The 14692-nt window shown below is 37.3% G+C and overlaps 1 pseudogene; it reads left to right on the top strand.

Moving 5' to 3' along the window:
• Window positions 1-12254: 12254 nt before the first annotated feature.
• On the top strand, window positions 12255-14439 carry LOC103224674 (tRNA methyltransferase 10 homolog A pseudogene; annotated as a pseudogene).
• The last annotated feature ends 253 nt before the right edge of the window (window positions 14440-14692 follow it).

Raw genomic sequence — 14692 nt, 5'->3', positions numbered from 1 at the left:
TGCTGTGTGAAAGGCAAATCTTCCCACTCCCCTCATCACCACAGCTGTGATTAAAACTCTGGCTGGCTGAAACCAAATATAAGGTTGCGTTCTCTTCACCCAGCTGTCAATCTTACCATTAGTTGGTTTACAGGTTGTGAGAAAAGACATGCTCCTGTTTTCAACATGTGGATGAAAGGTCCTGCTTTGGTAAATTCAATTAGATGGAAAATTGAGCTTTCTCTCTTAATTTCAACTCATCATGGAACAGTGACAACTACAGGACCTGGAATTATCTTGTTGAATCGTGTTTTTTCTTATTAGTTGATGTATATTTTATTGTTGCTACCTATAAATTCATGTTTAAGTTTATATACTATACTCAAAGTATACTTAATGTAATAAATATGCATAAATCCAGGTTGATGTAATTTTGACACAGATGACATAATAAAGGTATGAAGAAAAATGATGGCAAATGCCATAGTCTGAAATATCAGGAGAAGTCAAAGTTGAGATTCTCGCTAGCTTTCATGCATCCCTTATGTTTTCATTAAACATGTCCATAAATGCCTAGAACTGCATGAACTCATCATCTGAATCGAAGGTCAATTATAAAACATCTCGTTTTCAAGTTTGCCTATCAATGCACACCTTTAAATAGCACATATACCATTTTGGCACTGGGTTTTCTCCAGGCTCTTTTACAAAATAAGTGAAGAAGTATTATGCCTCAAAGTTTCTTAGAGAATAAGTCTTATGGCCAGGCACAATGACTCATGCCTGTAATCCCAGCACTTTAAGAGGCCAAGGACAGAGGATTACTTGAAGCCAGGAATTTGAGACCAGCCTGGGCAACACAGTGAGACTCAGTCCCTACAAAAGAAATAATAAATTAATCAATTAATTAATTAATTTTAAAACAGAATAAGTCTCATAAGTTCCACACTGCTGGTGGGGGTGCAAACTAGTTCAACCATTGTGGAAGACAGTGTGGCGACTCCTCAAGGATCTAGAACTAGAAATACCATTTGACTCAGTCATCCCATTACTGGGTATATACCCAAAGGATTATAAATCATGCTGCTATAAAGACACATGCGCAAATATGTTTACTGCGGCAATATTCACAATAGCAAAGACTTGGAACCAACCCAAATGTCCATCAATGATAGACTGGATTAAGAAAATGTGGCACATATACACCATGGAATACTATGCAGCCATAAAAAAGGATGAGTTCATGTCCTTTGTAGGGACATGGATGAAGCTAGAAACCATCATTCCAAGCAAACTACTGCAAGGACAGAAAACCAAACACCACATGTTCTCACTCATAGGTGGGAACTGAACAATGAGAACACTTGGACGTAGGGTAGGGAACATCACACACTGGGACCTGTTGTGGGGTGTGGGGAGGGGGGACGGATAGCATTAGGAGATATACCTAATGTAAATGATGAGTTAACGAGTGCAGCACACCAACATGGCACATGTATACATATGTAACAAACCTGCACGTTGTATACATGTACCCTAGAACTTAAAGTATAATAAAAAATAAAATAAAAAGAAAGGAAAAACAAGAAATAATAAATAAATAAATTTTAAAACAGAATAACTCTTATGACCAAAAGATAATAATAACAATAATATATTTTGAGAGATTCTGAAAATTAACTTTCCTTGTAACCACTTAGTCTAAAGAAAGATTTAATAGTCTTTCTTGCCTTGTTTTTTCCTCCAGCTAAAACATCTTATATGATAAAGCTAGCAAAAACAAATAGGAATAAAATTACTATCAGTTTTACCTAAGGAAACTTAAACGTGGCCAATTTTTCTCACACTTTTACAAAATTCTTAATTCTGGTGCAAAGTTGCAAGTAAATGTGTCCTCCTCAAAGAAGAATTTTTCTGAAAACTACAGATCTCTTCAAGAGATCTGAAGATTAAACTATGACTTATACACTTCCAAGCTATTTACTTCATATCAATATTGCTTCTATATTCAAACTCGCAGAAGAGCACAAAGAAAAAAATCTAGTTGTAATTTATAAAATACAAAGGTTCCTCTATGGCATCCCAATACTAGATGTAGTTTCAATGAAATATCTCCACTGCAAATGGAGGAGGCGCATAAAGGAAAGCAACAGGGAAGAGACAAGTTAGAAGAGAGCACAAGTAAAAGAAACACACAAAATCAAATAGGAATAAATGTAATTGGGAAAAGGCTCTTCATAGGCTGAAAAACTACCCTGACCCACGAATCTGCACCAGCACCCACAAATTGTACTTAGGTAATTTTTTCTATTTTATTAAAAAGAATTTATATTCACTATAATGTTGTCTAAAAGCCTGGTGATTATATGTATTACCTTTTTGAAAGAAGCACTAAGATCAATTGACCTAGGTTCCTCTACGTAAATTTTTCTTTGATTTAGAGAAAAAATAAAAAGGAAAAGCAAGGTGGAGAGGAAGAAAAAAGGATGAGAATATGCTGAAATATACCTTAAAATAACTATTACAGAAAATCAGTAATCTTTTCAAGTGAAAGAAAGGGAAAAGATTTGTTAAGAAATGTCATAATTTTAATTATAAGATACATCCTTTAAAATTTATTTCAAATATGTGAATGTGTGTGTGTTCCTTCAGCCAATCAATTACAGAAAACGGATGACACATGGGTGATAGAAGTGCAGGCATATCTTATTTTACCGTGCTTCACTTTACTGAGCTTCATAGATACCGCTTTTACAAACTGAAGATTTGTGGCAACCCTGCATCGAACAAGTCTATCAGCACCATTTTTCCAACAGCATGTGCTCACTTTGTGTCTCTGGGTCACAATTTGGTAATTCTCACAATATTTCCAACTTTTTCATTATTATTGTATCTGGTATGGTGATCTGTGATCAGTGATCTATGGTGTTACTATTGTCATTGTTTTGAGGCATCACGAACCATGCCCATAGGCAAACTTAATAAATGTACACATTCTGACTGCTCCACCAACCAGCAGTTCCTCCGTTTCTCTCCTTGGGCCTCCCTATTCCCAGACACAACATATTGAAATTGGGCCAATGAATAACCCTACAATGGCCTCTAAATATTGCAATGAAAGGAAGAGTCTCACATCTCTCACTTTCAATCAAAAGCAAGAAATGATTAAGCTTAGTGAGGAAAACACATAGAAAGCTAAGACAGGCCAAAAGCTAGGCCTCTTGTGCCAAACAGCCAAGTTACGAATGTAAAGTAAAAGTTTTTGAAGGAAATTAAAAGTGCTACTTCTGTGAACGCATGAATGATAAGAAAGCAAAACAGCCTTATTGCTGATTCAGAGAAAGCTTTAGAGGCCTGGATAGAAGACCAAACCAGTTACAGCATTCCCTTAAGCCAAAATCTAATCCACAGCAAGAACCCAATTTTCTTCGATTCTATGAAGGTTAAGAGAGGTGAAGAAGTTGTGAAAGAAAGATTGGAAGCTAGCAGAGGTTGGTTCACGAGGTTTAAGGAAAGCACAAGCTGAGGCAGCAAGTGCTGATGTAGAAGCTGCAGCAAGTTCTCCAGAAGATCTAGCTAAGACCACTGACAAAGATGGCTACACCAAACAACATATTTTCAGTGTAGATGAAACAGTCTTCTATTGGAAGAAGACGACACCTAGGTCTTTCACAGCTAGAGAGGAGACGTCAATGTCTGACTTTAAAGCTTCAAAGGACAGACTGACTCTTGTTAGGGGCTAATGCAGCTGGTGACTTTATGTTGGAGCCAATGCTCATTTGCTATTCCAAAACCCTAGGGCCCTTAAGAATTATGCTAAATCTTTTGTGCCTGTGCTCTATAAATGGAACAACAACACTTAGATGACAGTACATCTGTTTACTGCATGTTTTACTGAATATTTTAAGCCTTTCAATTAGACCTATTGCTCAGGGAAAAAAAAAAAAAAAAAAAAAAAAGATTCCTCTCAAAATAGTACTGCTCATTAACAATGCACCTGATCATCCAAGAGCTCTGATGGAGATGACAAAAAGATTCACATTGTTTTCTTGACTGCTAATACAACATCCATTCTGCAGCCCATAGATCAAGGAGCAATTTTGACTTTCAAGTCTTATTAATTTTTTTTTTCTGTAAACAGAGTCTTGCTCTCTTGCCCAGGCTGGAGTACACTGGCACAATCTTGGCTCACTGCAACCTCTGCCTCCCAGGTTCAAGAGATTAGAGTACCTCAAAGCCTCCTGAGTAGCTGGGACTACAGGTGTGTGCCACCATGCCCAGCAAATTTTTGTATTGTTTGTAGAGACAAGGTTTCGCCATGTTGGTCAGGCTGGTCCTGAACTCCTGAGCTCAGGTAATCTGCCTGCCTCGACCTCCTAAAGTGCTAGGATTACACGTGTGAGCCACCCACACCCTACCTCAAGTCTTATTAATTAAAAAATACATTTTGTAAGGCCATACTTGTCGTAGATAGCAATTCCTCTGATGGATCTGGGCAAAGTCAATTGAAAGCCTTCTGGAAAGGATTTCCCATTCTAGATGCTATTAAGAACATCCATGTTTCATAAAAGGAGATCAAAATATCAACATGAGCAGGAGCTTGGAAGAAGTTGATTCCAAGCCTCGTGCATGACTTTGAGGGGTTCAAGACGTCAGTGGAAGAAATAACTGCATGTATGACAGAAATAGCAAAAGAATTATAATTAGAAGTAGAGTCTAAAAGATGTGACTGAATTGCTGCAATCTTATGATAAAACTTTAAAAAATGAGGAGTTGCTTCTCATGAATGAGCAAAGAAAGTGAGTTTTTTTAAATAAGGTTTTTTGTTGTTGTTGTTGTTTGGTTTCTGTTTGTTTTTTGTTTTTTTTAGACAGGGTCCTGCTCTGTCACCCAGGTTGGAATGCAGTGGCGCAATCTGGGCTCACTGCAACCTCCGTGTCCTGGGTTCAAGTGATTCTCCTGCTTCAGTCTCCTGAGTAGCTGGGATTACAGGTGTCCACCACCACGACCAGCTTATTTTTACATTTTTAGTAGAGACTGGGTTTCACCATGTTGTCCAGGCTGGTCTCAAACTCCCGACCTCAAGTGATCCACCTAACTCTGCCTCCCAAAGTGCTGAGATTACAGGCATGAGCCACCACACCCTGCCAAAAGTGGTTTTCTGAAATAGAATCTACTTCTGGTGAAGATGCTATTATATATACATTGCATCATTGTTGTGAGCAACCACGGATTTGAAATATTTCATAAACTTAGTTGATAAAGCAGCAGCAAGGTTTGGGAGAACTGACTCCAATTTTGAAAGAAGTTCTCTTGTGGGTAAAATGCTCTCAAACAGCGTCACATGCTACAGAGAAATTTTTCTTGAAAGGGAGAGTCAGTCAATGGGGTAAACTTCATTGTTGTCTTATTTTTTTAAAATTGCCACAGCAACCCCAACCTTCAGCAACCACAACCTTGATCAGTCAGCAGCCATCAACATTGAGGCAAGACCCTCTACCAGCAAAAAGACTACAACTCACTGAAGGCTCAGATGATCGTTAGCATTTTTTAGGAATAATGTATTTTTAAATTAAAGTATGTACACTGCTTTTTTTAGACATGTTATTCTGCTGCACATATATAAATAGGCTGCAGTACAGTGTAAACAAAACTTTTATATGCACTGGGAAACCAAAAAATGTGTGAGACTCACTTTATTACAATATTCACTTTATTTAATATTACAGTGGTCTGGAGCTGAACTTGCAATATCTCTGAGGTATACCTGTGAATACATTTGATCTACTTGCAACATGACAGTGAACTGATCTTTCTCCAAACACATAGAAACGCTAGAAAACAGATAAACCCCAAAAAAGGCATATAGCTTAGAAATACTCAGAGTTCAAAAACAAAGAGGTAACCCAAAGCCAAAGTTACAAGAGTATATGCAGACAGTATAACAACTTAAGAACATATAAAGTAGAAACTGAACCTAGGGGTCAGTAGCTAAGGTTTTAAAGTCCATCTATCACGACAGGATATGTGGTTTGGGGCCCATCTAAGTAGTGAAGTTAGAATGAAATAACTGAGGTACCTGAATAAAAAGTTCAGATATTCAAAAGATGGCTTATTCCATTTAAAAGGGATATTAAAAGCAAAAACAAAATATTTACTCACTAGCCCAGGAGAGCAGTTGTTTTTTTGTTTTGTTTTGTTTTTTTTCCAGTTCTCTGCCAAAAGCTCTGGTTAGGAAAAAGTTTTCTATAACCAAATCAAAACCTAAGATATGTTTGGGGCCCACAGTATGATGGTAATCCCATGCCAGAGAAGAAATAGCTGCTAGTAATTAATATTATATAATGTTATAGTGTAATTGCTAAGAAATATTATTAAATGAAAAAAACTAGGGGCTGGACAGTGTCAATAGTAATCCTGCATTTATCTAGGAAAACAATATAAATTTAATTCCATTTTAAAAGCAGACACAAAAGAAAGATAAATCAAAGCTAATTACATCGTTTACCTATGGGAAAGCAGAGAAAAGGGCAAAGCGAGAAGGATAGAAACTAGACTTCACCAAATTTATCTTATTTTCTAGTTTTGACTCTGAAACTATATAAATTTTTGACATAATTATAAAGCAAAGCTGAATCAAGAATGTTAAAAACTATTCCCAAAATTTGAAAGTAAAATGAAATAAACTAACTTACGTATCAAGTTGCTAGCTTAAACACAAAGAACAATTATTTCAAGTGACATTAAACAGAGTAATTAGATTATAAATTCTAAGTGAGATATACAGCAAGAACCAAAAGAACTGTAAAAAAAAATGTAAACTTTTTCCCAGTAACCATATTGTTAGCAATAGCATTGGTATTGTTATACTGATATTAAAATAGACTAATTTCATTAATGTTATGATACTAGGAACCAACAGTTTTAGCATAAGAGGGAAATAAACACAAACATAAAACCAAAAATGTTAAGTAAAACTCCTATAATTCCAAATTTGAAATAGAAAAGTTTTTTAGAACAAACTGTTTGCAAGGTTGACCCTGTGAACTTGGATTTCGAAGTGTTGCCACCAGTCCCAGAACTACTAAGAGAGGTCACTGTGCCTAAACAGTTTGTACAATGTGGTTTAAGTTAAACACCTCCTCTCTTTTTGAGAGTCTGGAATTTTGTATACGCCATGCAGAGAATGCCTAGATAAGCAGCCTCTAATAAACACCCTGGGCACACAGTCTCTAGTGAGCTTCCCTGGTAGACATTTCACAAGTGTTGTCACAACTTGTTCCTGAGGGAATTAGGTTCATCCTGTGTGACTCCATGAGCAGAGGACTTTTCAAGGCTTGTGGCTGGTTTCCTCCAGACTTTGCTCCATTTGCCTTTTCCCTTTACTGCTATTGCTTTGTATCCTTTGCTATAATAAATCACAGCCATGAGTATGACTATATGCTGAGGCCTGTGAGTCCTCCTAGTGAGTCACTGAATCTGGGGGTTGTCTAGGAATTCCTAAGACAGTGGGAAACTTTACAGACTAATAAGCTGGTTTCCTCAACAAATAAATCACACAAGACAAAAAGGAGGAAAAAATCTTATAAAGAAATTTAATAATAAATTTTTAATTTTAATTTTTTGTTTCAGTTCCTCTAAATATGGCAAATACTGATTGGAACAAAAAGTTAAAATTTGTTATTCAGAAGCCATAAAACTCAAAAAAAGTTAAATTGCAGATCCTTTTTGTATAAGTCCATGTCATTTATATTCTTGAAGTCATTTAAGCTTAAAACTGTACTAAGACTTTTGGAATATTCTGTATAAACAAACTAAATTTGACTAAACAAGAATATAGAAAACCTGAACATATTCATGATATCAAAGAAATTAATTCAGCAGTCAAAAATATGTCCACAAGAAAATATCAGTCAAAAGTTGTTTATAGACAAGTATCACCAAATCTTAAAGAAACAGGTAACCCCTATTTTAAGCAAGATATTCCAAGAATAAAAAATAGGAAAAGCTATCCAGCTTATCTTATAGGACTAGGGCATTAGTCCATTTTCATGCTGCTGATAAAGGCATACTCAAGACCGAGAAGAAAAAGAGGATTAATTGAACTTACAGTTCCAAATGGCTGGGGAGGCCTCAGAATCATGGTGGGAGGCAAAAGGCACTTCTTACATGGCAGCAGCAAGAGAAAATGAGGAAGAAGCAAAAGCGGAAACCCATGATAAATCCATCAGATCTCGTGAAACTTAGTCACTGTCATGAGAATAGTACAGGAAAGACCAGCCCCCATGATTCAATTACCTCCCCCTGGGTCCCTCCTACAACACATGGGAATTCTGGGAGATACAATTCAAGTTGATATTTCGGTAGGGACACAGCCAAACTATATCATTCTGCCCCTAGCTCCTCCAAATCTCTTGTTCTTATATCTCAAAACCAATCATGCCTTCCCAACAGTCCCCCAAAGTCTTAACTCATTTCAGCATTAACCTAAAAGTCCACAGTCCAAAGTCTCATCTGAGACAAGGCAAGTCCCTTCTGCCTATGAGCCTGTAAAATCAAGAGCAATCTAGTTACTTCCTAAATACAATGGGAGTACAGGTATTGGGTAAATACAGCTGTTCCAAATGGTAAATACAGCTGTTCCAAATTGGCCAAAACAAAGCAGTTACAGGGTCCATGCAAGTCTGAAATCCAGCAGGGCAGTCAAATTAAATGATCTCCTTTGATTCCAGGTCTCACATTCAGGTCATGCTGATGCAAGAGATGTGTTCCCATGGTCTTGGGCAGCTCCACCCCTGTGGCTTTGCAGGGTACAGCCTCCCTCCCAGCTGCTTTCACAGGCTAACGTTGCGTGTCTGCAGCTTTTCCAGACACATGGTGGAAGGTGTCACTGGTCTACCATTCTGGGGTCTGGAAGACGGTGCCCCTCTTCTCACAGCTCCACTAGGAAACGCCCCAGTATGAACTCTCTGTGGAGACTCCAACCCCACATTTCCCTTCCGCACTGCCCTAGCAGAGGTTCTCCATGAGGGTCCCGCCCCTGCAGCAAACTTTTGTCTGTACATCCTGGCGTTTCCATACATCTTCTGAAATCTAGGCAGAGGTTTCCAAATCTCAATTCTTCTGTGCCCTTGCGGGCTCATTACCACTGGGAAGCTGCCAAGGTTGGGGCTTCCATCCTCTGAAGCCACAACCCAAGCTTTACGTCAGCCCCTTTCAGCCATGACTGGAGTGGCTGGGACACAAGGCACCAAGTCCCTAGGCTGCACATAGCATAGGGACCCTGGGCCTGGCCCCAAAACCACATTTTTCTTTCAGGCCTCCCGGTTTGTGATGGGAGGTCCTGCTGTGAAGGTCTCTGACATGGCCTGGAGACATGGTCTAGAGACATTTTCCCCACAGTCTTGGGGATTAACATTAGGCTCCTTGCTATGTACGCATATTTCTGCTACGTATGCTTGAATTTCTCCTCAGAAAAATGGGTTTTTCTTTTCTACTGCATCATCAGGCTACAAATTTTCTGAACTTTTATGCTCTATTTCCCTTTCAACAGCACCCAAGTCACCTTTTAAATGCTTTGCTGCTTATAAATTTCTTCTTTCAGACACCACAAATCATCTCTCTCAAGTTCAGAGTTCCACATATCTCTAGGGCAAGGGCGAAATGCTGCCAGTCTCTTTGCTAAAACATAACAAGAGTCACCTTTGCTCCAGTTCCCAAAAAGTTCCTCATCTCCATCTGAGATCATCTCAGTCTGGACCTTATTGTTCATATCACTATCAGCATTTTTGTCAAAGCCATTCAGCAAATTTCTAGGAGGTTCCAAACTTTCCCACATTTTAAACCTGTCTTCTAGGGACATGGATGCAGCTGGAAACCATCATTCTCAGCAAACTATCCCAAGAACAGAAAACCAAACACTGCATGTTCTCACTCATAGGTGGGAACTGAACAATGAGATCACTTGGACTCAGGAAGGGGAACATCACACACCGGGGCCTACCATGGGGAGGGGGGAGGGGGGAGGGATTGCATTGGGAGTTACACCTGATGTAAATGACGAGTTGATGGGTGCTGACGAGTTGATGGGTGCAGCACGCCAACATGGCACAAGTATACATATGTAACAAACCTGCACGTTATGCACATGTACCCTAGAACTCAAAGTATAATAATAAAAAAATAAAAATAAATTTATAAAAACCTGTCCTCTTCTGAGCCCTCCAAACTGTTCCAATCTCTGCCTGTTACCCATTTCCAAAGTTGCTTCCATATTTTCAGGTATCTTTTCAGCAACACCCCACTTTACTGGTACAAATTGACTGTACTAGTCTGTTTTCATGCTGCTGATAAAGACATACCTGAGACTGCGAAGAAAAAGAGGTTTAATTGGACTTACAGTTCCACATGACTGGGGAGTTCTCAGAATCATGGCAGGTGGTGAAAGGCATTTCTCACACGTCAGTAGCAAGACAAAATGAGGAAGAAGCAAAAATGGAAACCCCTGATAAACCCATCATATTTCATGAGACTTAGTCACTATCATGATAATAGCATGGGAAGGACCAACCCCCATGTTTCAATTAGCTCCCCCTGGGTCCCTCCCACAACACACAGGGATTCTGGGAAATATAATTCATGTTGAGATTTGGGTGGGGACACAGTTAAACCATATCAACTAGTATAATCTCAATGCCCAAAATGGCAAAAACGGGTAAGAAAAGACTATAGGCAGGCTCATTTACTAACAGAGATGAAAATGTCCAACACAAATTAATGAATTTAATCAATTTAGTTAAGCAAAGTGTGTCCATCTATATCATCTAAATGTCTATGTCTATATACATATATCTACTTAACTGTGTCATAATCAAGTAAGATTTATCCCAGGAATTCAAGGATGGACTGACATTGCTAAATCTAGTAATGTAAGCTGCCATATTAACATATTTAGGAGAAAAACCGTAAGATCATTTCAAAAGATACAGGAAAAAAAATTCAACATCTATGTATTATATTAAGAAACTTTAGCAAACTAAGAATACAAGAAAATTCTCTTAACCTGATATTTAATAGTAGAATTTTGAAACATTCTCTTTAAAATTAGAAACAAGATAAAAATCTTTGTTAGTACTGCTTCAAGTTAGGCCTATACAGGAAATCCTAACCAGTTTTTTGGGTTTTTTTTTTTTTTTTGAGACGAAGTCTCGCTCTTGTTGCCCAGGCTGGAGTGCAATGGTACGATCTCGGCTCACTGCAACCTCTGCCTCCCAGGTTCAAGCGACTCTCCCTCCTCAGCCTCCCAAGTAGCTGGGATTACAGGTGCCTGCCACCATGTCCAGCTGAATTTGTATTTTTAGTAGACACGGGGTTTTACCATGTTGGCCAGGCTGGTCTCAAACTCCTGACCTCAGGCGATCCGCCTGCCTCGGCCTTCCAAAGTGCTGGGATTACAGGCATGAAACACCATGCCCAGCCCCTAACCAGTTTTAAAAGTCTAAGAATTGAAAAAATAAAAATTATTATTTACAAATAATATGATTATACAGAAGATCCAAGAGAATCTACAAACTGTCAAAACTAATGAGACAATTCAACAAGGTTACTGGGAATAAGATCAACATACAAAAAATTAATAGCATTCCTACACAGAGGCAATACCCAAGCATAAATGTAATAAAACATCTCATTCCAACAGAAACAAAATCATAATGCACCTAGAATATATCGAACAAAATCTGAGTAAAACTTTTACAGAGGAAATTCTAAAACTTTACCATCAGGCATAAATGGAAACTTAAGTGAATGGGAAGATATACCATGTTGGTAGATGAAAAAAATTCAGTTTCATAAAAATGTCTGTTCTCACTAAATTATTTCAATAAATTCAACTCCACCAGAAATCCCATGAAGGTTGTTAACAGAACTTGACAATGTGACCCCTATAATTCACATGTAAAAGAAAAGACTGAAAATAAGATACTTTTGAAGAAGATGAACAATGTAGAATGATGTATCCTAACAGCCATCATCCTATTATAAAGCTATGATAATTTAGACGGCATAATGTTGGCATAGAGATAAACAAATCAACCACACAGAATAGGGAACCCAGAAACAGAACCACATACATAAGGCAATTTGGTACTGAATATTGTTGGTACTCTATACTAGAAAGTTGGCAATACAAATCATTGAGGAAACGATAAATTATTTTCATAATGATACTGAGAAAATTAGTTACATATGGAAAAAAAATTAGACCATCTCGCGAAATAAATTCCAGGTGGATTTTTAAAACTTAAGGCTAGAAAGCAAAAGTTGTAACATTTTTAGAAGAAAAAATGAAAATTAACCCTATGACATCAAAATAGGAAAAACTTTCTTAAGACCCAAAAAAGTAGAAGCCTTAAAGGGTAAGGCCAAAAATATTTACACAGTAAGTTTTGAAACCTCTATACATCCATACATCACAAACAAAGTAAAAAGATAAGCCGGTGTAACTACCGCCCCTGCCTCTGGGAATTGAAATTTCTGTGGAAGAAAGCGTGAGCAGTAACCAGGCCAACCTAGAAAGGCTTTCTTTCTGAGATTTCACTTCCCTATCAACTCCTCAGCTCGAGGCACCAAATAATGTCATCTGAAATGTTGCCAGCATTTATTGAAACTTCTAATGTTGACAAAAAGCAAGGCATAAATGAACATCAAGAGGAAAGCCAGAAGCCAAGATTAGGTGAAGGGTGTGAACCAGTATCTAAACGACAAATGAAAAAACTAATAAAACAGAAACAACGGGAAGAGCAATGGGAACTCCGCAAACAAAAGCGGAAAGAAAAACGCTAGAGGAAAAAATTGGAGCGACAATGTCAAATGGAATCAAACTCAGATGGAAATGACAGAAAACGTGTTCGAAGAGATGTTGTTCATAGCACCCTTCACCTCATTATTGACTGTAGTTTTGATGACTTGATGGTATTAAGGGACATTAAGAAACTTCATAAGCAGATTCAACGATGTTATGCAGAAAACCGATGGACACTGCATCCTGTGCAGTTTTACTTGACAAGCCATGGAGGTCAGCTGAAAACAACATGGATGAAAATGACAAAGGATGGGTCAACTGGAAGGATATCCATATCAAACCAGAGTACTATAGTGAACTCAAGAAAAAAAGAAGACTTGATTTATCTTACATCAGATTCACCTAATATACTGAATGAATTAGATGAATCAAAGGCTTATGTGATTGGAGGATTAGTAGATCACAACCATCACAAGGGACTCACATATAAACAAGCATCAGATCATGGAATCAATCATGCACAGCTCCCGCTTGGAAATTTTGTGAAGATGAATAGTCGAAAAGTTTTGGCAGTTAATCATGTGTTTCAGATTATTCTGGAATACCTGAAAACAAGAGACTGGCAAGAAGCATTTTTTATTATCTTGCCCCAATGGAAAGGAGCTGTTCCCACAGACAAAACCTGTGAAAGTGCTTCTTATGACAATCAGTCTGTCAGGATGGAGGAATGTGGATCGGACAGTGATTCCAGTGAGACGGAAGATAGCAGAAATGAACTAGATTCACCACGTGAAGAAAAGCAGGATAAGGAAAATCACACTGAATCTACAGTGAACTCTCTGCCACACTAATGTTACCTGGTTTCCTTTTAGTTTAAGGAAAAATTAGGAGAAAGCGAGGTGCTGTATAGAATATTGAACATTTTATTTTCTGTTATTTCTGCTGTGAAATTTAAAAACTTTTTTTGGACCTAAATAATAATAAAAAAAGTCCTTTAAACTTTGTAAGAAAATATTTTTGATTTAGAATAAGAAGATTTAAATGTGTATTTTTGTTTGTTTTAAAAGCCTCAAATAGTAGTTTCTAGATAATTTTACTTTATTAACATATTTTCATATTCTTTAGAATGTGCCTTCTGACCTCTCAGTTTTTTAATTTTATAGTCACATCAACATCTTTATGATCTATTGCCTACGTATCTGTGAAGGCACATATTCATAAATATACTGTCAATCTATCAGAATATTGTGTATGGTAGGTTACCCTCTATTTGCAGTTTTTATGTTTAACTTAGTTACTTGAAATAAATGTAGTAATTTTAGGAAGAAGTATCAGTTTGATAGACTTAGTTCATTTCTTTTGGACTACGGAACGCATATCTGTTCCTTCTTTGTGATGCCTTTTTATGGTTCTGAAGTAATTACTGAAGAGTTGAGAATCTCTTTAATGCATTTTCTTAATTCTTACAATGGTGATAAGTTACTCCAATTATAAAATTGAATTTTGCAGACTAAATTATTTTATAAGGCTGTTGCTATTGAAAGATCAATTTTGTCTTTACCTGCATTTAAAATGGAACAGCTTTTAGCAGCTGTGGGTTTTTTTTCCATATAATTTTTTAATTTGTTGGCTCTTAAGATGAATAAAGTTTACATGTGCATCTGCCTCCTCTCCTATAAGAATATGCATACTAATTTATGTTTCTATAAATCAAATACACATGTGAAAATATGCATGTAAATATATTTATATCTGTCCTCATCATGTATGGTTCTCAGTTATTAACTGATGATAACATGATTGATTTGCCATATATCTGTATTACTTGAATAATACTGAAATACTTTATTATTCTGTAATACTGAATACTTATTGTACTACTTGAAAGGTTGCAATGAACACCCTAAGAAC

This window comes from Chlorocebus sabaeus, chromosome 4 (assembly GCF_047675955.1).
Source record: "Chlorocebus sabaeus isolate Y175 chromosome 4, mChlSab1.0.hap1, whole genome shotgun sequence".
Lineage (NCBI taxonomy): Eukaryota > Metazoa > Chordata > Mammalia > Primates > Cercopithecidae > Chlorocebus > Chlorocebus sabaeus.
Note: the sequence above shows the minus strand (reverse complement) of the source record. Positions and strands in the feature narration are given on the sequence as shown.